This window comes from Petromyzon marinus, unplaced genomic scaffold, assembly GCF_048934315.1.
Source record: "Petromyzon marinus isolate PM22_M1 ecotype Great Lakes invasive population unplaced genomic scaffold, UKy_Petmar_22M1.pri1.0 PM_G_Scaffold_20, whole genome shotgun sequence".
NCBI classification, from domain to species: domain Eukaryota; kingdom Metazoa; phylum Chordata; class Hyperoartia; order Petromyzontiformes; family Petromyzontidae; genus Petromyzon; species Petromyzon marinus.
This window is the reverse complement of record NW_027422762.1, coordinates 172,376-191,179: the sequence shown is the minus strand read 5'-3', so window position 1 is coordinate 191,179 and position 18,804 is coordinate 172,376. Positions and strand designations below refer to the sequence as shown.

Here is an 18,804-nt window from a genome sequence, read left to right as displayed (position 1 = left end):
TGACCATACTTCACCACCCTGGTCAATGTGTACTGACCATACTTCACCACGCTGGTCAATGTGTACTGACCATACTTCACCACCCTGGTCAATGTGTACTGACCATACTTCACCACTCTGGTCAATGTGTACTGACCATACTTCACCACGCTGGTCAATGTGCACTGACCATACTTCACCACCCTGGTCAATGTGACCTGACCATACTTCACCACGCTGGTCAATGTGGACTGACCATACTTCACCACCCTGGTCAATGTGTACTGACCATACTTCACCACCCTGGTCAATGTGTACTGACCATACTTCACCACTCTGGTCAATGTGTACTGACCATACTTCACCACTCTGGTCAATGTGACCTGACCATACTTCACCACGCTGGTCAATGTGTACTGACCATACTTCACCACCCTGGTCAATGTGGACTGACCATACTTCACCACTCTGGTCAATGTGTACTGACCATACTTCACCACCCTGGTCAATGTGTACTGACCATACTTCACCATGCTGGTCAATGTGTACTGACCATACTTCACCACGATGGTCAATGCGTGCTGACCATACTTCACCACGCCGGTCAATGTGGACTGACCATACTTCACCACCCTGGTCAATGTGTACTGACCATACTTCACCACTCTGGTCAATGTGTACTGACCATACTTCACCACGCTGGTCAATGTGCACTGACCATACTTCACCACGCTGGTCAATGTGTACTGACCATACTTCACCACTCTGGTCAATGTGGACTGACCATACTTCACCACGCTGGTCAATGTGTACTGACCATACTTCACCACCCTGGTCAATGTGTACTGACCATACTTCACCACTCTGGTCAATGTGTACTGACCATACTTCACCACTCTGGTCAATGTGACCTGACCATACTTCACCACGCTGGTCAATGTGTACTGACCATACTTCACCACCCTGGTCAATGTGGACTGACCATACTTCACCACTCTGGTCAATGTGTACTGACCATACTTCACCACCCTGGTCAATGTGTACTGACCATACTTCACCATGCTGGTCAATGTGTACTGACCATACTTCACCACGATGGTCAATGCGTGCTGACCATACTTCACCACGCCGGTCAATGTGGACTGACCATACTTCACCACCCTGGTCAATGTGTACTGACCATACTTCACCACTCTGGTCAATGTGTACTGACCATACTTCACCACGCTGGTCAATGTGCACTGACCATACTTCACCACGCTGGTCAATGTGTACTGACCATACTTCACCACTCTGGTCAATGTGTACTGACCATACTTCACCACGCTGGTCAATGTGCACTGACCATACTTCACCACGCTGGTCAATGTGTACTGACCATACTTCACCACTCTGGTCAATGTGTACTGACCATACTTCACCACGCTGGTCAATGTGCACTGACCATACTTAACCACCCTGGTCAATGTGACCTGACCATACTTCACCACGCTGGTCAATGTGGACTGACCATACTTCACCACCCTGGTCAATGTGTACTGACCATACTTCACCACCCTGGTCAATGTGTACTGACCATACTTCACCACTCTGGTCAATGTGTACTGACCATACTTCACCACTCTGGTCAATGTGACCTGACCATACTTCACCACGCTGGTCAATGTGTACTGACCATACTTCACCACCCTGGTCAATGTGTACTGACCATACTTCACCAGGCTGGTCAATGTGTACTGACCATACTTCACCACGCTGGTCAATGTGTACTGACCATACTTCACCACGCTGGTCAATGTGTACTGACCATACTTCACCACTCTGGTCAATGTGTACTGACCATACTTCACCACTCTGGTCAATGTGTACTGACCATACTTCACCACCCTGGTCAATGTGTACTGACCATACTTCACAACGCTGGTCAATGTGACCTGACCATACTTCACCACCCTGGTCAATGTGACCTGACCATACTTCACCACCCTGGTCAATGTGTACTCACCATACTTCACCACACTGGTCAATGTGAACTGACCATACTTCACCACGCTGGTCAATGTGTACTGACCATACTTCACCACTCTGGTCAATGTGTACTGACCATACTTCACCACGCTGGTCAATGTGTACTGACCACACTTCACCATGCTGGTCAATGTGTACTGACCATACTTCACCACGCTGGTCAATGTGTACTGACCATACTTCACCACGCTGGTCAATGTGGACGAACCATACTTCACCACGCTGGTCAATGTGTACTGACCATACTTCACCACGCTGGTCAATGTGTACTGACCATACTTCGCCACGCTGGTCAATGTGTACTGACCATACTTCACCACTCTGGTCAATGTGTACTGACCATACTTCACCACGCTGGTCAATGTGACCTGACCATACTTCACCACGCTGGTCAATGTGTACTGACCATACTTCACCACGCTGGTCAATGTGACCTGACCATACTTCACCACGCTGGTCAATGTGAACTGACCATACTTCACCACCCTGGTCAATGTGACCTGACCATACTTCACCACGCTGGTCAATGTGTACTGACCATACTTCACCACCCTGGTCAATGTGACCTGACCATACTTCACCACGCTGGTCAATGTGTACTGACCATACTTCACCATGCTGGTCAATGTGTACTGACCATACTTCACCACGCTGGTCAATGTGTACTGACCATACTTCACCACGCTGGTCAATGTGTACTGACCATACTTCACCACGCTGGTCAATGTGACCTGACCATACTTCACCACGCTGGTCAATGTGGACTGACCATACTTCACCACGCTGGTCAATGTGTACTGACCATACTTCACCACCCTGGTCGATGTGTACTGACCATACTTCACCACCCTGGTCAATGTGTACTGACCATACTTCACCACCCTGGTCAATGTGTACTGACCATACTTCACCACGCTGGTCAATGTGTACTGACCATACTTCACCACCCTGGTCAATGTGTACTGACCATACTTCACCACTCTGGTCAATGTGTACTGACCATACTTCACCACGCTGGTCAATGTGCACTGACCATACTTCACCACCCTGGTCAATGTGACCTGACCATACTTCACCACGCTGGTCAATGTGTACTGACCATACTTCACAACGCTGGTCAATGTGACCTGACCATACTTCACCACCCTGGTCAATGTGACCTGACCATACTTCACCACCCTGGTCAATGTGTACTCACCATACTTTACCACACTGGTCAATGTGAACTGACCATACTTCACCACGCTGGTCAATGTGTACTGACCATACTTCACCACTCTGGTCAATGTGTACTGACCATACTTCACCACGCTGGTCAATGTGTACTGACCATACTTCACCACGCTGGTCAATGTGTACTGACCATACTTCACCACGCTGGTCAATGTGTACTGACCATACTTCACCACGCTGGTCAATGTGGACTGACCATACTTCACCACGCTGGTCAATGTGTACTGACCATACTTCACCACGCTGGTCAATGTGTACTGACCATACTTCGCCACGCTGGTCAATGTGTACTGACCATACTTCACCACTCTGGTCAATGTGTACTGACCATACTTCACCATGCTGGTCAATGTGTACTGACCATACTTCACCACGCTGGTCAATGTGTACTGACCATACTTCACCACGCTGGTCAATGTGACCTGACCATACTTCACAACGCTGGTCAATGTGAACTGACCATACTTCACCACCCTGGTCAATGTGACCTGACCATACTTCACCACGCTGGTCAATGTGTACTGACCATACTTCACCACCCTGGTCAATGTGACCTGACCATACTTCACCACACTGGTCAATGTGTACTGACCATACTTCACCATGCTGGTCAATGTGTACTGACCATACTTCACCACGCTGGTCAATGTGTACTGACCATACTTCACCACGCTGGTCAATGTGACCTGACCATACTTCACCACGCTGGTCAATGTGGACTGACCATACTTCACCACGCTGGTCAATGTGCACTGACCATACTTCACCACCCTGGTCAATGTGACCTGACCATACTTCACCACGCTGGTCAATGTGGACTGACCATACTTCACCACCCTGGTCAATGTGTACTGACCATACTTCACCACCCTGGTCAATGTGTACTGACCATACTTCACCACTCTGGTCAATGTGTACTGACCATACTTCACCACTCTGGTCAATGTGACCTGACCATACTTCACCACGCTGGTCAATGTGTACTGACCATACTTCACCACCCTGGTCAATGTGTACTGACCAAACTTCACCACGCTGGTCAATGTGTACTGACCATACTTCACCACCCTGGTCAATGTGTACTGACCATACTTCACCACTCTGGTCAATGTGTACTGACCATACTTCACCACGCTGGTCAATGTGCACTGACCATACTTCACCACCCTGGTCAATGTGTACTGACCATACTTCACCACGCTGGTCAATGTGTACTGACCATACTTCACCACGCTGGTCAATGTGTACTGACCATACTTCACCACGCTGGTCAATGTGTACTGACCATACTTCACCACGCTGGTCAATGTGTACTGACCATACTTCACCACGCTGGTCAATGTGTACTGACCATACTTCACCACCCTGGTCAATGTGTACTGACCATACTTCACCAGGCTGGTCAATGTGTACTGACCATACTTCACCACGCTGGTCAATGTGTACTGACCATACTTCACCACGCTGGTCAATGTGTACTGACCATACTTCACCACTCTGGTCAATGTGTACTGACCATACTTCACCACTCTGGTCAATGTGTACTGACCATACTTCACCACCCTGGTCAATGTGTACTGACCATACTTCACAACGCTGGTCAATGTGACCTGACCATACTTCACCACCCTGGTCAATGTGACCTGACCATACTTCACCACCCTGGTCAATGTGTACTCACCATACTTCACCACACTGGTCAATGTGAACTGACCATACTTCACCACGCTGGTCAATGTGTACTGACCATACTTCACCACTCTGGTCAATGTGTACTGACCATACTTCACCACGCTGGTCAATGTGTACTGACCACACTTCACCACGCTGGTCAATGTGTACTGACCATACTTCACCACGCTGGTCAATGTGTACTGACCATACTTCACCACGCTGGTCAATGTGGACGAACCATACTTCACCACGCTGGTCAATGTGTACTGACCATACTTCACCACGCTGGTCAATGTGTACTGACCATACTTCGCCACGCTGGTCAATGTGTACTGACCATACTTCACCACTCTGGTCAATGTGTACTGACCATACTTCACCACGCTGGTCAATGTGACCTGACCATACTTCACCACGCTGGTCAATGTGTACTGACCATACTTCACCACGCTGGTCAATGTGACCTGACCATACTTCACCACGCTGGTCAATGTGAACTGACCATACTTCACCACCCTGGTCAATGTGACCTGACCATACTTCACCACGCTGGTCAATGTGTACTGACCATACTTCACCACCCTGGTCAATGTGACCTGACCATACTTCACCACGCTGGTCAATGTGTACTGACCATACTTCACCATGCTGGTCAATGTGTACTGACCATACTTCACCACGCTGGTCAATGTGTACTGACCATACTTCACCACGCTGGTCAATGTGTACTGACCATACTTCACCACGCTGGTCAATGTGACCTGACCATACTTCACCACGCTGGTCAATGTGGACTGACCATACTTCACCACGCTGGTCAATGTGTACTGACCATACTTCACCACCCTGGTCGATGTGTACTGACTATACTTCACCACCCTGGTCAATGTGTACTGACCATACTTCACCACCCTGGTCAATGTGTACTGACCATACTTCACCACGCTGGTCAATGTGTACTGACCATACTTCACCACCCTGGTCAATGTGTACTGACCATACTTCACCACTCTGGTCAATGTGTACTGACCATACTTCACCACGCTGGTCAATGTGCACTGACCATACTTCACCACCCTGGTCAATGTGACCTGACCATACTTCACCACGCTGGTCAATGTGTACTGACCATACTTCACAACGCTGGTCAATGTGACCTGACCATACTTCACCACCCTGGTCAATATGACCTGACCATACTTCACCACCCTGGTCAATGTGTACTCACCATACTTTACCACACTGGTCAATGTGAACTGACCATACTTCACCACGCTGGTCAATGTGTACTGACCATACTTCACCACTCTGGTCAATGTGTACTGACCATACTTCACCACGCTGGTCAATGTGTACTGACCATACTTCACCACGCTGGTCAATGTGTACTGACCATACTTCACCACGCTGGTCAATGTGTACTGACCATACTTCACCACGCTGGTCAATGTGGACTGACCATACTTCACCACGCTGGTCAATGTGTACTGACCATACTTCACCACGCTGGTCAATGTGTACTGACCATACTTCGCCACGCTGGTCAATGTGTACTGACCATACTTCACCACTCTGGTCAATGTGTACTGACCATACTTCACCATGCTGGTCAATGTGTACTGACCATACTTCACCACGCTGGTCAATGTGTACTGACCATACTTCACCACGCTGGTCAATGTGACCTGACCATACTTCACCACGCTGGTCAATGTGAACTGACCATACTTCACCACCCTGGTCAATGTGACCTGACCATACTTCACCACGCTGGTCAATGTGTACTGACCATACTTCACCACCCTGGTCAATGTGACCTGACCATACTTCACCACGCTGGTCAATGTGTACTGACCATACTTCACCATGCTGGTCAATGTGTACTGACCATACTTCACCACGCTGGTCAATGTGTACTGACCATACTTCACCACGCTGGTCAATGTGACCTGACCATACTTCACCACGCTGGTCAATGTGGACTGACCATACTTCACCACGCTGGTCAATGTGTACTGACCATACTTCACCACCCTGGTCAATGTGTACTGACCATACTTCACCACTCTGGTCAATGTGTACTGACCATACTTCACCACTCTGGTCAATGTGACCTGACCATACTTCACCACGCTGGTCAATGTGTACTGACCATACTTCACCACCCTGGTCAATGTGTACTGACCATACTTCACCAGGCTGGTCAATGTGTACTGACCATACTTCACCACGCTGGTCAATGTGTACTGACCATACTTCACCATGCTGGTCAATGTGTACTGACCATACTTCACCACGCTGGTCAATGTGTACTGACCATACTTCACCACTCTGGTCAATGTGTACTGACCATACTTCACCAGGCTGGTCAATGTGTACTGACCATACTTCACCAGGCTGGTCAATGTGTACTGACCATACTTCACCACGCTGGTCAATGTGTACTGACCATACTTCACCACGCTGGTCAATGTGTACTGACCATACTTCACCACCCTGGTCAATGTGTACTGACCATACTTCACCACCCTGGTCAATGTGTACTGACCATACTTCACCACGCTGGTCAATGTGTACTGACCATACTTCACCACGCTGGTCAATGTGTACTGACCATACTTCACCACGCTGGTCAATGTGTACTGACCATACTTCACCACTCTGGTCAATGTGTACTGACCATACTTCACCAGGCTGGTCAATGTGTACTGACCATACTTCACCAGGCTGGTCAATGTGTACTGACCATACTTCACCACGCTGGTCAATGTGTACTGACCATACTTCACCACGCTGGTCAATGTGTACTGACCATACTTCACCACGCTGGTCAATGTGTACTGACCATACTTCACCACGCTGGTCAATGTGTACTGACCATACTTCACCACTCTGGTCAATGTGTACTGACCATACTTCACCACGCTGGTCAATGTGTACTGACCATACTTCACCACGCTGGTCAATGTGTACTGACCATACTTCACCACGCTGGTCAATGTGTACTGACCATACTTCACCACCCTGGTCAATGTGACCTGACCATACTTCACCACGCTGGTCAATGTGTACTGACCATACTTCACCACCCTGGTCGATGTGTACTGACCATACTTCACCACCCTGGTCAATGTGTACTGACCATACTTCACCACCCTGGTCAATGTGTACTGACCATACTTCACCACGCTGGTCAATGTGCACTGACCATACTTCACCACCCTGGTCAATGTGACCTGACCATACTTCACCACGCTGGTCAATGTGGACTGACCATACTTCACCACCCTGGTCAATGTGTACTGACCATACTTCACCACCCTGGTCAATGTGTACTGACCATACTTCACCACTCTGGTCAATGTGTACTGACCATACTTCACCACTCTGGTCAATGTGACCTGACCATACTTCACCACGCTGGTCAATGTGTACTGACCATACTTCACCACCCTGGTCAATGTGTACTGACCATACTTCACCAGGCTGGTCAATGTGTACTGACCATACTTCACCACGCTGGTCAATGTGTACTGACCATACTTCACCAGGCTGGTCAATGTGTACTGACCATACTTCACCACGCTGGTCAATGTGTACTGACCATACTTCACCACGCTGGTCAATGTGTACTGACCATACTTCACCACGCTGGTCAATGTGTACTGACCATACTTCACCACGCTGGTCAATGTGTACTGACCATACTTCACCACTCTGGTCAATGTGTACTGACCATACTTCACCAGGCTGGTCAATGTGTACTGACCATACTTCACCAGGCTGGTCAATGTGTACTGACCATACTTCACCACGCTGGTCAATGTGTACTGACCATACTTCACCACGCTGGTCAATGTGTACTGACCATACTTCACCACGCTGGTCAATGTGTACTGACCATACTTCACCACTCTGGTCAATGTGTACTGACCATACTTCACCACCCTGGTCAATGTGTACTGACCATACTTCACCACCCTGGTCAATGTGTACTGACCATACTTCACCACGCTGGTCAATGTGTACTGACCATACTTCACCACCCTGGTCAATGTGTACTGACCATACTTCACCACTCTGGTCAATGTGTACTGACCATACTTCACCACGCTGGTCAATGTGCACTGACCATACTTCACCACCCTGGTCAATGTGACCTGACCATACTTCACCACGCTGGTCAATGTGGACTGACCATACTTCACCACCCTGGTCAATGTGTACTGACCATACTTCACCACCCTGGTCAATGTGTACTGACCATACTTCACCACTCTGGTCAATGTGTACTGACCATACTTCACCACTCTGGTCAATGTGACCTGACCATACTTCACCACGCTGGTCAATGTGTACTGACCATACTTCACCACCCTGGTCAATGTGTACTGACCATACTTCACCAGGCTGGTCAATGTGTACTGACCATACTTCACCACGCTGGTCAATGTGTACTGACCATACTTCACCACGCTGGTCAATGTGTACTGACCATACTTCACCACGCTGGTCAATGTGTACTGACCATACTTCACCACTCTGGTCAATGTGTACTGACCATACTTCACCAGGCTGGTCAATGTGTACTGACCATACTTCACCAGGCTGGTCAATGTGTACTGACCATACTTCACCACGCTGGTCAATGTGTACTGACCATACTTCACCACGCTGGTCAATGTGTACTGACCATACTTCACCACCCTGGTCAATGTGTACTGACCATACTTCACCAGGCTGGTCAATGTGTACTGACCATACTTCACCACGCTGGTCAATGTGTACTGACCATACTTCACCACGCTGGTCAATGTGTACTGACCATACTTCACCACGCTGGTCAATGTGTACTGACCATACTTCACCACTCTGGTCAATGTGTACTGACCATACTTCACCAGGCTGGTCAATGTGTACTGACCATACTTCACCAGGCTGGTCAATGTGTACTGACCATACTTCACCACGCTGGTCAATGTGTACTGACCATACTTCACCACGCTGGTCAATGTGTACTGACCATACTTCACCACGCTGGTCAATGTGTACTGACCATACTTCACCACTCTGGTCAATGTGTACTGACCATACTTCACCACGCTGGTCAATGTGTACTGACCATACTTCACCACGCTGGTCAATGTGTACTGACCATACTTCACCACGCTGGTCAATGTGTACTGACCATACTTCACCACCCTGGTCAATGTGACCTGACCATACTTCACCACGCTGGTCAATGTGTACTGACCATACTTCACCACCCTGGTCAATGTGTACTGACCATACTTCACCAGGCTGGTCAATGTGTACTGACCATACTTCACCACGCTGGTCAATGTGTACTGACCATACTTCACCACGCTGGTCAATGTGTACTGACCATACTTCACCACGCTGGTCAATGTGTACTGACCATACTTCACCACTCTGGTCAATGTGTACTGACCATACTTCACCAGGCTGGTCAATGTGTACTGACCATACTTCACCAGGCTGGTCAATGTGTACTGACCATACTTCACCACGCTGGTCAATGTGTACTGACCATACTTCACCACCCTGGTCAATGTGTACTGACCATACTTCACCACTCTGGTCAATGTGTACTGACCATACTTCACCACTCTGGTCAATGTGACCTGACCATACTTCACCACGCTGGTCAATGTGTACTGACCATACTTCACCACCCTGGTCAATGTGTACTGACCATACTTCACCAGGCTGGTCAATGTGTACTGACCATACTTCACCACGCTGGTCAATGTGTACTGACCATACTTCACCACGCTGGTCAATGTGTACTGACCATACTTCACCACGCTGGTCAATGTGTACTGACCATACTTCACCACTCTGGTCAATGTGTACTGACCATACTTCACCAGGCTGGTCAATGTGTACTGACCATACTTCACCAGGCTGGTCAATGTGTACTGACCATACTTCACCACGCTGGTCAATGTGTACTGACCATACTTCACCACGCTGGTCAATGTGTACTGACCATACTTCACCACCCTGGTCAATGTGTACTGACCATACTTCACCAGGCTGGTCAATGTGTACTGACCATACTTCACCACGCTGGTCAATGTGTACTGACCATACTTCACCACGCTGGTCAATGTGTACTGACCATACTTCACCACCCTGGTCAATGTGACCTGACCATACTTCACCACGCTGGTCAATGTGTACTGACCATACTTCACCACCCTGGTCGATGTGTACTGACCATACTTCACCACCCTGGTCAATGTGTACTGACCATACTTCACCACCCTGGTCAATGTGTACTGACCATACTTCACCACGCTGGTCAATGTGTACTGACCATACTTCACCACCCTGGTCAATGTGTACTGACCATACTTCACCACTCTGGTCAATGTGTACTGACCATACTTCACCACGCTGGTCAATGTGCACTGACCATACTTCACCACCCTGGTCAATGTGACCTGACCATACTTCACCACGCTGGTCAATGTGGACTGACCATACTTCACCACCCTGGTCAATGTGTACTGACCATACTTCACCACCCTGGTCAATGTGTACTGACCATACTTCACCACTCTGGTCAATGTGTACTGACCATACTTCACCACTCTGGTCAATGTGACCTGACCATACTTCACCACGCTGGTCAATGTGTACTGACCATACTTCACCACCCTGGTCAATGTGTACTGACCATACTTCACCAGGCTGGTCAATGTGTACTGACCATACTTCACCACGCTGGTCAATGTGTACTGACCATACTTCACCACGCTGGTCAATGTGTACTGACCATACTTCACCACGCTGGTCAATGTGTACTGACCATACTTCACCACTCTGGTCAATGTGTACTGACCATACTTCACCAGGCTGGTCAATGTGTACTGACCATACTTCACCAGGCTGGTCAATGTGTACTGACCATACTTCACCACGCTGATCAATGTGTACTGACCATACTTCACCACGCTGGTCAATGTGACCTGACCATACTTCACCACGCTGGTCAATGTGAACTGACCATACTTCACCACCCTGGTCAATGTGACCTGACCATACTTCACCACGCTGGTCAATGTGTACTGACCATACTTCACCACCCTGGTCAATGTGACCTGACCATACTTCACCACGCTGGTCAATGTGTACTGACCATACTTCACCACCCTGGTCGATGTGTACTGACCATACTTCACCACCCTGGTCAATGTGTACTGACCATACTTCACCACCCTGGTCAATGTGTACTGACCATACTTCACCACGCTGGTCAATGTGTACTGACCATACTTCACCACCCTGGTCAATGTGTACTGACCATACTTCACCACTCTGGTCAATGTGTACTGACCATACTTCACCACGCTGGTCAATGTGCACTGACCATACTTCACCACCCTGGTCAATGTGACCTGACCATACTTCACCACGCTGGTCAATGTGGACTGACCATACTTCACCACCCTGGTCAATGTGTACTGACCATACTTCACCACCCTGGTCAATGTGTACTGACCATACTTCACCACTCTGGTCAATGTGTACTGACCATACTTCACCACTCTGGTCAATGTGACATGACCATACTTCACCACGCTGGTCAATGTGTACTGACCATACTTCACCACCCTGGTCAATGTGTACTGACCATACTTCACCAGGCTGGTCAATGTGTACTGACCATACTTCACCACGCTGGTCAATGTGTACTGACCATACTTCACCACGCTGGTCAATGTGTACTGACCATACTTCACCACGCTGGTCAATGTGTACTGACCATACTTCACCACTCTGGTCAATGTGTACTGACCATACTTCACCACTCTGGTCAATGTGTACTGACCATACTTCACCACGCTGGTCAATGTGTACTGACCATACTTCACCACGCTGGTCAATGTGTACTGACCATACTTCACCACGCTGGTCAATGTGTACTGACCATACTTCACCACGCTGGTCAATGTGTACTGACCATACTTCACCACCCTGGTCGATGTGTACTGACCATACTTCACCACCCTGGTCAATGTGTACTGACCATACTTCACCACCCTGGTCAATGTGTACTGACCATACTTCACCACGCTGGTCAATGTGTACTGACCATACTTCACCACGCTGGTCAATGTGTACTGACCATACTTCACCACCCTGGTCAATGTGTACTGACCATACTTCACCACTCTGGTCAATGTGTACTGACCATACTTCACCACGCTGGTCAATGTGCACTGACCATACTTCACCACCCTGGTCAATGTGACCTGACCATACTTCACCACGCTGGTCAATGTGTACTGACCATACTTCACCACCCTGGTCAATGTGTACTGACCATACTTCACCAGGCTGGTCAATGTGTACTGACCATACTTCACCACGCTGGTCAATGTGTACTGACCATACTTCACCACGCTGGTCAATGTGTACTGACCATACTTCACCACTCTGGTCAATGTGTACTGACCATACTTCACCACTCTGGTCAATGTGTACTGACCATACTTCACCACCCTGGTCAATGTGTACTGACCATACTTCACAACGCTGGTCAATGTGACCTGGCCATACTTCACCACCCTGGTCAATGTGACCTGACCATACTTCACCACCCTGGTCAATGTGTACTCACCATACTTCACCACGCTGGTCAATGTGTACTGACCATACTTCACCACTCTGGTCAATGTGTACTGACCATACTTCACCACGCTGGTCAATGTGTACTGACCATACTTCACCACGCTGGTCAATGTGTACTGACCATACTTCACCACGCTGGTCAATGTGGACTGACCATACTTCACCACGCTGGTCAATGTGTACTGACCATACTTCACCACGCTGGTCAATGTGTACTGACCATACTTCGCCACGCTGGTCAATGTGTACTGACCATACTTCACCACTCTGGTCAATGTGTACTGACCATACTTCACCACGCTGGTCAATGTGACCTGACCATACTTCACCACGCTGGTCAATGTGTACTGACCATACTTCACCACGCTGGTCAATGTGACCTGACCATACTTCACCACGCTGGTCAATGTGAACTGACCATACTTCACCACCCTGGTCAATGTGACCTGGCCATACTTCACCACGCTGGTCAATGTGTACTGACCATACTTCACCACCCTGGTCAATGTGACCTGACCATACTTCACCACGCTGGTCAATGTGTACTGACCATACTTCACTACGCTGGTCAATGTGTACTGACCATACTTCACCACGCTGGTCAATTTGTACTGACCATACTTCACCACGCTGGTCAATGTGTACTGACCATACTTCACCACGCTGGTCAATGTGACCTGACCATACTTCACCACGCTGGTCAATGTGGACTGACCATACTTCACCACGCTGGTCAATGTGTACTGACCATACTTCACCACCCTGGTCGATGTGTACTGACCATACTTCACCACCCTGGTCAATGTGTACTGACCATACTTCACCACCCTGGTCAATGTGACCTGACCATACTTCACCACGCTGGTCAATGTGGACTGACCATACTTCACCACCCTGGTCAATGTGTACTGACCATACTTCACCACCCTGGTCAATGTGTACTGACCATACTTCACCACTCTGGTCAATGTGTACTGACCATACTTGACCACTCTGGTCAATGTGACCTGACCATACTTCACCACGCTGGTCAATGTGTACTGACCATACTTCACCACCCTGGTCAATGTGTACTGACCATACTTCACCAGGCTGGTCAATGTGTACTGACCATACTTCACCACGCTGGTCAATGTGTACTGACCATACTTCACCACGCTGGTCAATGTGTACTGACCATACTTCACCACTCTGGTCAATGTGTACTGACCATACTTCACCACTCTGGTCAATGTGTACTGACCATACTTCACCACCCTGGTCAATGTGTACTGACCATACTTCACAACGCTGGTCAATGTGACCTGACCATACTTCACCACCCTGGTCAATGTGACCTGACCATACTTCACCACCCTGGTCAATGTGTACTCACCATACTTCACCACACTGGTCAATGTGAACTGACCATACTTCACCACGCTGGTCAATGTGTACTGACCATACTTCACCACTCTGGTCAATGTGTACTGACCATACTTCACCACGCTGGTCAATGTGTACTGACCATACTTCACCACGCTGGTCAATGTGTACTGACCATACTTCACCACGCTGGTCAATGTGTACTGACCATACTTCACCACGCTGGTCAATGTGGACTGACCATACTTCACCACGCTGGTCAATGTGTACTGACCATACTTCACCACGCTGGTCAATGTGTACTGACCATACTTCGCCACGCTGGTCAATGTGTACTGACCATACTTCACCACTCTGGTCAATGTGTACTGACCATACTTCACCACACTGGTCAATGTGACCTGACCATACTTCACCACGCTGGTCAATGTGTACTGACCATACTTCACCACGCTGGTCAATGTGACCTGACCATACTTCACCACGCTGGTCAATGTGAACTGACCATACTTCACCACCCTGGTCAATGTGACCTGACCATACTTCACCACGCTGGTCAATGTGTACTGACCATACTTCACCACCCTGGTCAATGTGACCTGACCATACTTCACCACGCTGGTCAATGTGTACTGACCATACTTCACCACGCTGGTCAATGTGTACTGACCATACTTCACCACGCTGGTCAATGTGTACTGACCATACTTCACCACGCTGGTCAATGTGTACTGACCATACTTCACCACCCTGGTCAATGTGTACTGACCATACTTCACCACGCTGGTCAATGTGTACTGACCATACTTCACCACGCTGGTCAATGTGACCTGACCATACTTCACCACGCTGGTCAATGTGTACTGACCATACTTCACCACCCTGGTCAATGTGTACTGACCATACTTCACCACCCTGGTCAATGTGTACTGACCATACTTCACCACGCTGGTCAATGTGTACTGACCATACTTCACCACCCTGGTCAATGTGTACTGACCATACTTCACCACGCTGGTCAATGTGACCTGACCATACTTCACCACGCTGGTCAATGTGTACTGACCATACTTCACCACGCTGGTCAATGTGTACTGACCATACTTCACCACCCTGGTCAATGTGTACTGACCATACTTCACCACTCTGGTCAATGTGTACTGACCATACTTCACCACGCTGGTCAATGTAGACTGACCATACTTAACCACCCTGGTCAATGTGTACTGACCATACTTCACCACGCTGGTCAATGTGTACTGACCATACTTCACCACCCTGGTCAATGTGACCTGACCATACTTCACCACTCTGGTCAATGTGTACTGACCATACTTCACCACCCTGGTCAATGTGACCTGACCATACTTCACCACGCTGGTCAATGTGACCTGACCATACTTCACCACTCTGGTCAATGTGGACTGACCATACTTCACCACGCTGGTCAATGTGTACTGACCATACTTCACCACCCTGGTCGATGTGTACTGACCATACTTCACCACCCTGGTCAATGTGTACTGACCATACTTCACCACGCTGGTCAATGTGACCTGACCATACTTCACCACGCTGTTCAATGTGTACCGACCATACTTCACCACGCTGGTCAATGTGTACTGACCATACTTCACCACGCTGGTCAATGTGACCTGACCATACTTCACCACGCTGGTCAATGTGTACTGACCATACTTCACCACGCTGGTCAATGTATACTGACCATACTTCACCACCCTGGTCAATGTGACCTGACCATACTTCACCACGCTGGTCAATGTGTACTGACCATACTTCACCACGCTGGTCAATGTGTACTGACCATACTTCACCACCCTGGTCAATGTGTACTGACCATACTTCACCACGCTGGTCAATGTGACCTGACCATACTTCACCACGCTGTTCAATGTGTACCGACCATACTTCACCACGCTGGTCAATGTGTACTGACCATACTTCACCACGCTGGTCAATGTGACCTGACCATACTTCACCACGCTGGTCAATGTGTACTGACCATACTTCACCACGCTGGTCAATGTATACTGACCATACTTCACCACCCTGGTCAATGTGACCTGACCATACTTCACCACGCTGGTCAATGTGTACTGACCATACTTCACCACGCTGGTCAATGTGTACTGACCATACTTCACCACGCTGGTCAATGTGTACTGACCATACTTCACCATGCTGGTCAATGTGACCTGACCATACTTCACCACGCTGGTCAATGTGGACTGACCATACTTCACCACGCTGGTCAATGTGTACTGACCATACTTCACCACCCTGGTCGATGTGTACTGACCATACTTCACCACCCTGGTCAATGTGTACTGACCATACTTCACCACCCTGGTCAATGTGTACTGACCATACTTCACCACGCTGGTCAATGTGTACTGACCATACTTCACCACCCTGGTCAATGTGTACTGACCATACTTCACCACTCTGGTCAATGTGTACTGACCATACTTCACCACGCTGGTCAATGTGCACTGACCATACTTCACCACCCTGGTCAATGTGACCTGACCATACTTCACCACGCTGGTCAATGTGGACTGACCATACTTCACCACCCTGGTCAATGTGTACTGACCATACTTCACCACCCTGGTCAATGTGTACTGACCATACTTCACCAGGCTGGTCAATGTGTACTGACCATACTTCACCACGCTGGTCAATGTGTACTGACCATACTTCACCACGCTGGTCAATGTGTACTGACCATACTTCACCACTCTGGTCAATGTGTACTGACCATACTTCACCACTCTGGTCAATGTGTACTGACCATACTTCACCACGCTGGTCAATGTGTACTGACCATACTTCACCACGCTGGTCAATGTGTACTGACCATACTTCACCACCCTGGTCAATGCGTGCTAACCATACTTCACCACGCTGGTCAATGTGACCTGACCATACTTCACCACGCTGGTCAATGCGTGCTAACCATTGTGCCACCGCTCCCCCCGTTGCCCTAAACGTGCTCAACCTGCGCAAATATTAAACGCCGTGTATATTACGATGATAAAATAAACATTAGGCGAGTAATTTAAGAGTTGTGTTTAATTAAAAGTTTACCTCACGCGAGCCCCCAGCGCAGCCGTTTCCACTTTTCCCGCCAAAAACAAACCGTCACCAAAACCAACACAGCAAACTCTTCACGTTCCCACTTGGACGACTAACTTCAGCTTAATTATTAATTATCTATCACTCGTGACTCACTCTCTCTATACACACGCGCGCGTGTGTACATTTACACGATGAGGAGATTATTTACTTTGTTAACAAAACAACCTCGCGGTGGCCTTCAGGGACTGAGAGGCGCTGCCGAGGGCGCGAGGGTGGGGGGAGGCAGCCGGGGCCATGTGACCCGGAGTCACAAAAAGCGCGGGAAATTTGAAAAACCTCGCCTGGTCTACAGGAGGTCGTAGTTCATAGTTTAATTTACTTGGTATAGCCCTGTGAGCCATTCGGCTCTTGAATCGGGTGCAACCACAACAAACGAAAAAACATGAACAAGAAAACATCTTAAAGTGATTATGTGACTGTGCAAACAGAAAATCCAGGGAAAAAAACATAAAAAATATTCCTGAAATAGCACCGTACACCAACGCTGTGTGCAAAAAATCCCAGTGGGATGCAAGTCAAAATAACAACAACAACAACCACAGGACAACTAAGATTAAGGATATCAGTCTAATTCCGTACTACAATAAACAAAAACATGGCCAAAACAAAAAAACTTTTCGAAATCACCAAAATAAAAGCCATACATGCAATGTAACAGTGATCATAGGGACTGTGACCGAATTTTTAACAATAAACTAC

General features: G+C 48.4%; 1 long non-coding RNA gene across 1 annotated transcript in view; it reads right to left on the bottom strand.

Annotated features, from left to right (window-relative positions):
* LOC142912386 (uncharacterized) overlaps positions 1–18,391 on the bottom strand; it is a 97,821-nt gene extending 79,430 nt beyond the window's left edge. Inside the window, exon 1 of the long non-coding RNA XR_012934051.1 lies at positions 18,055–18,391. This is a non-coding gene — a long non-coding RNA (uncharacterized LOC142912386). The remainder of the gene's footprint in view (positions 1–18,054) is intronic.
* Positions 18,392–18,804: the final 413 nt, after the last annotated feature.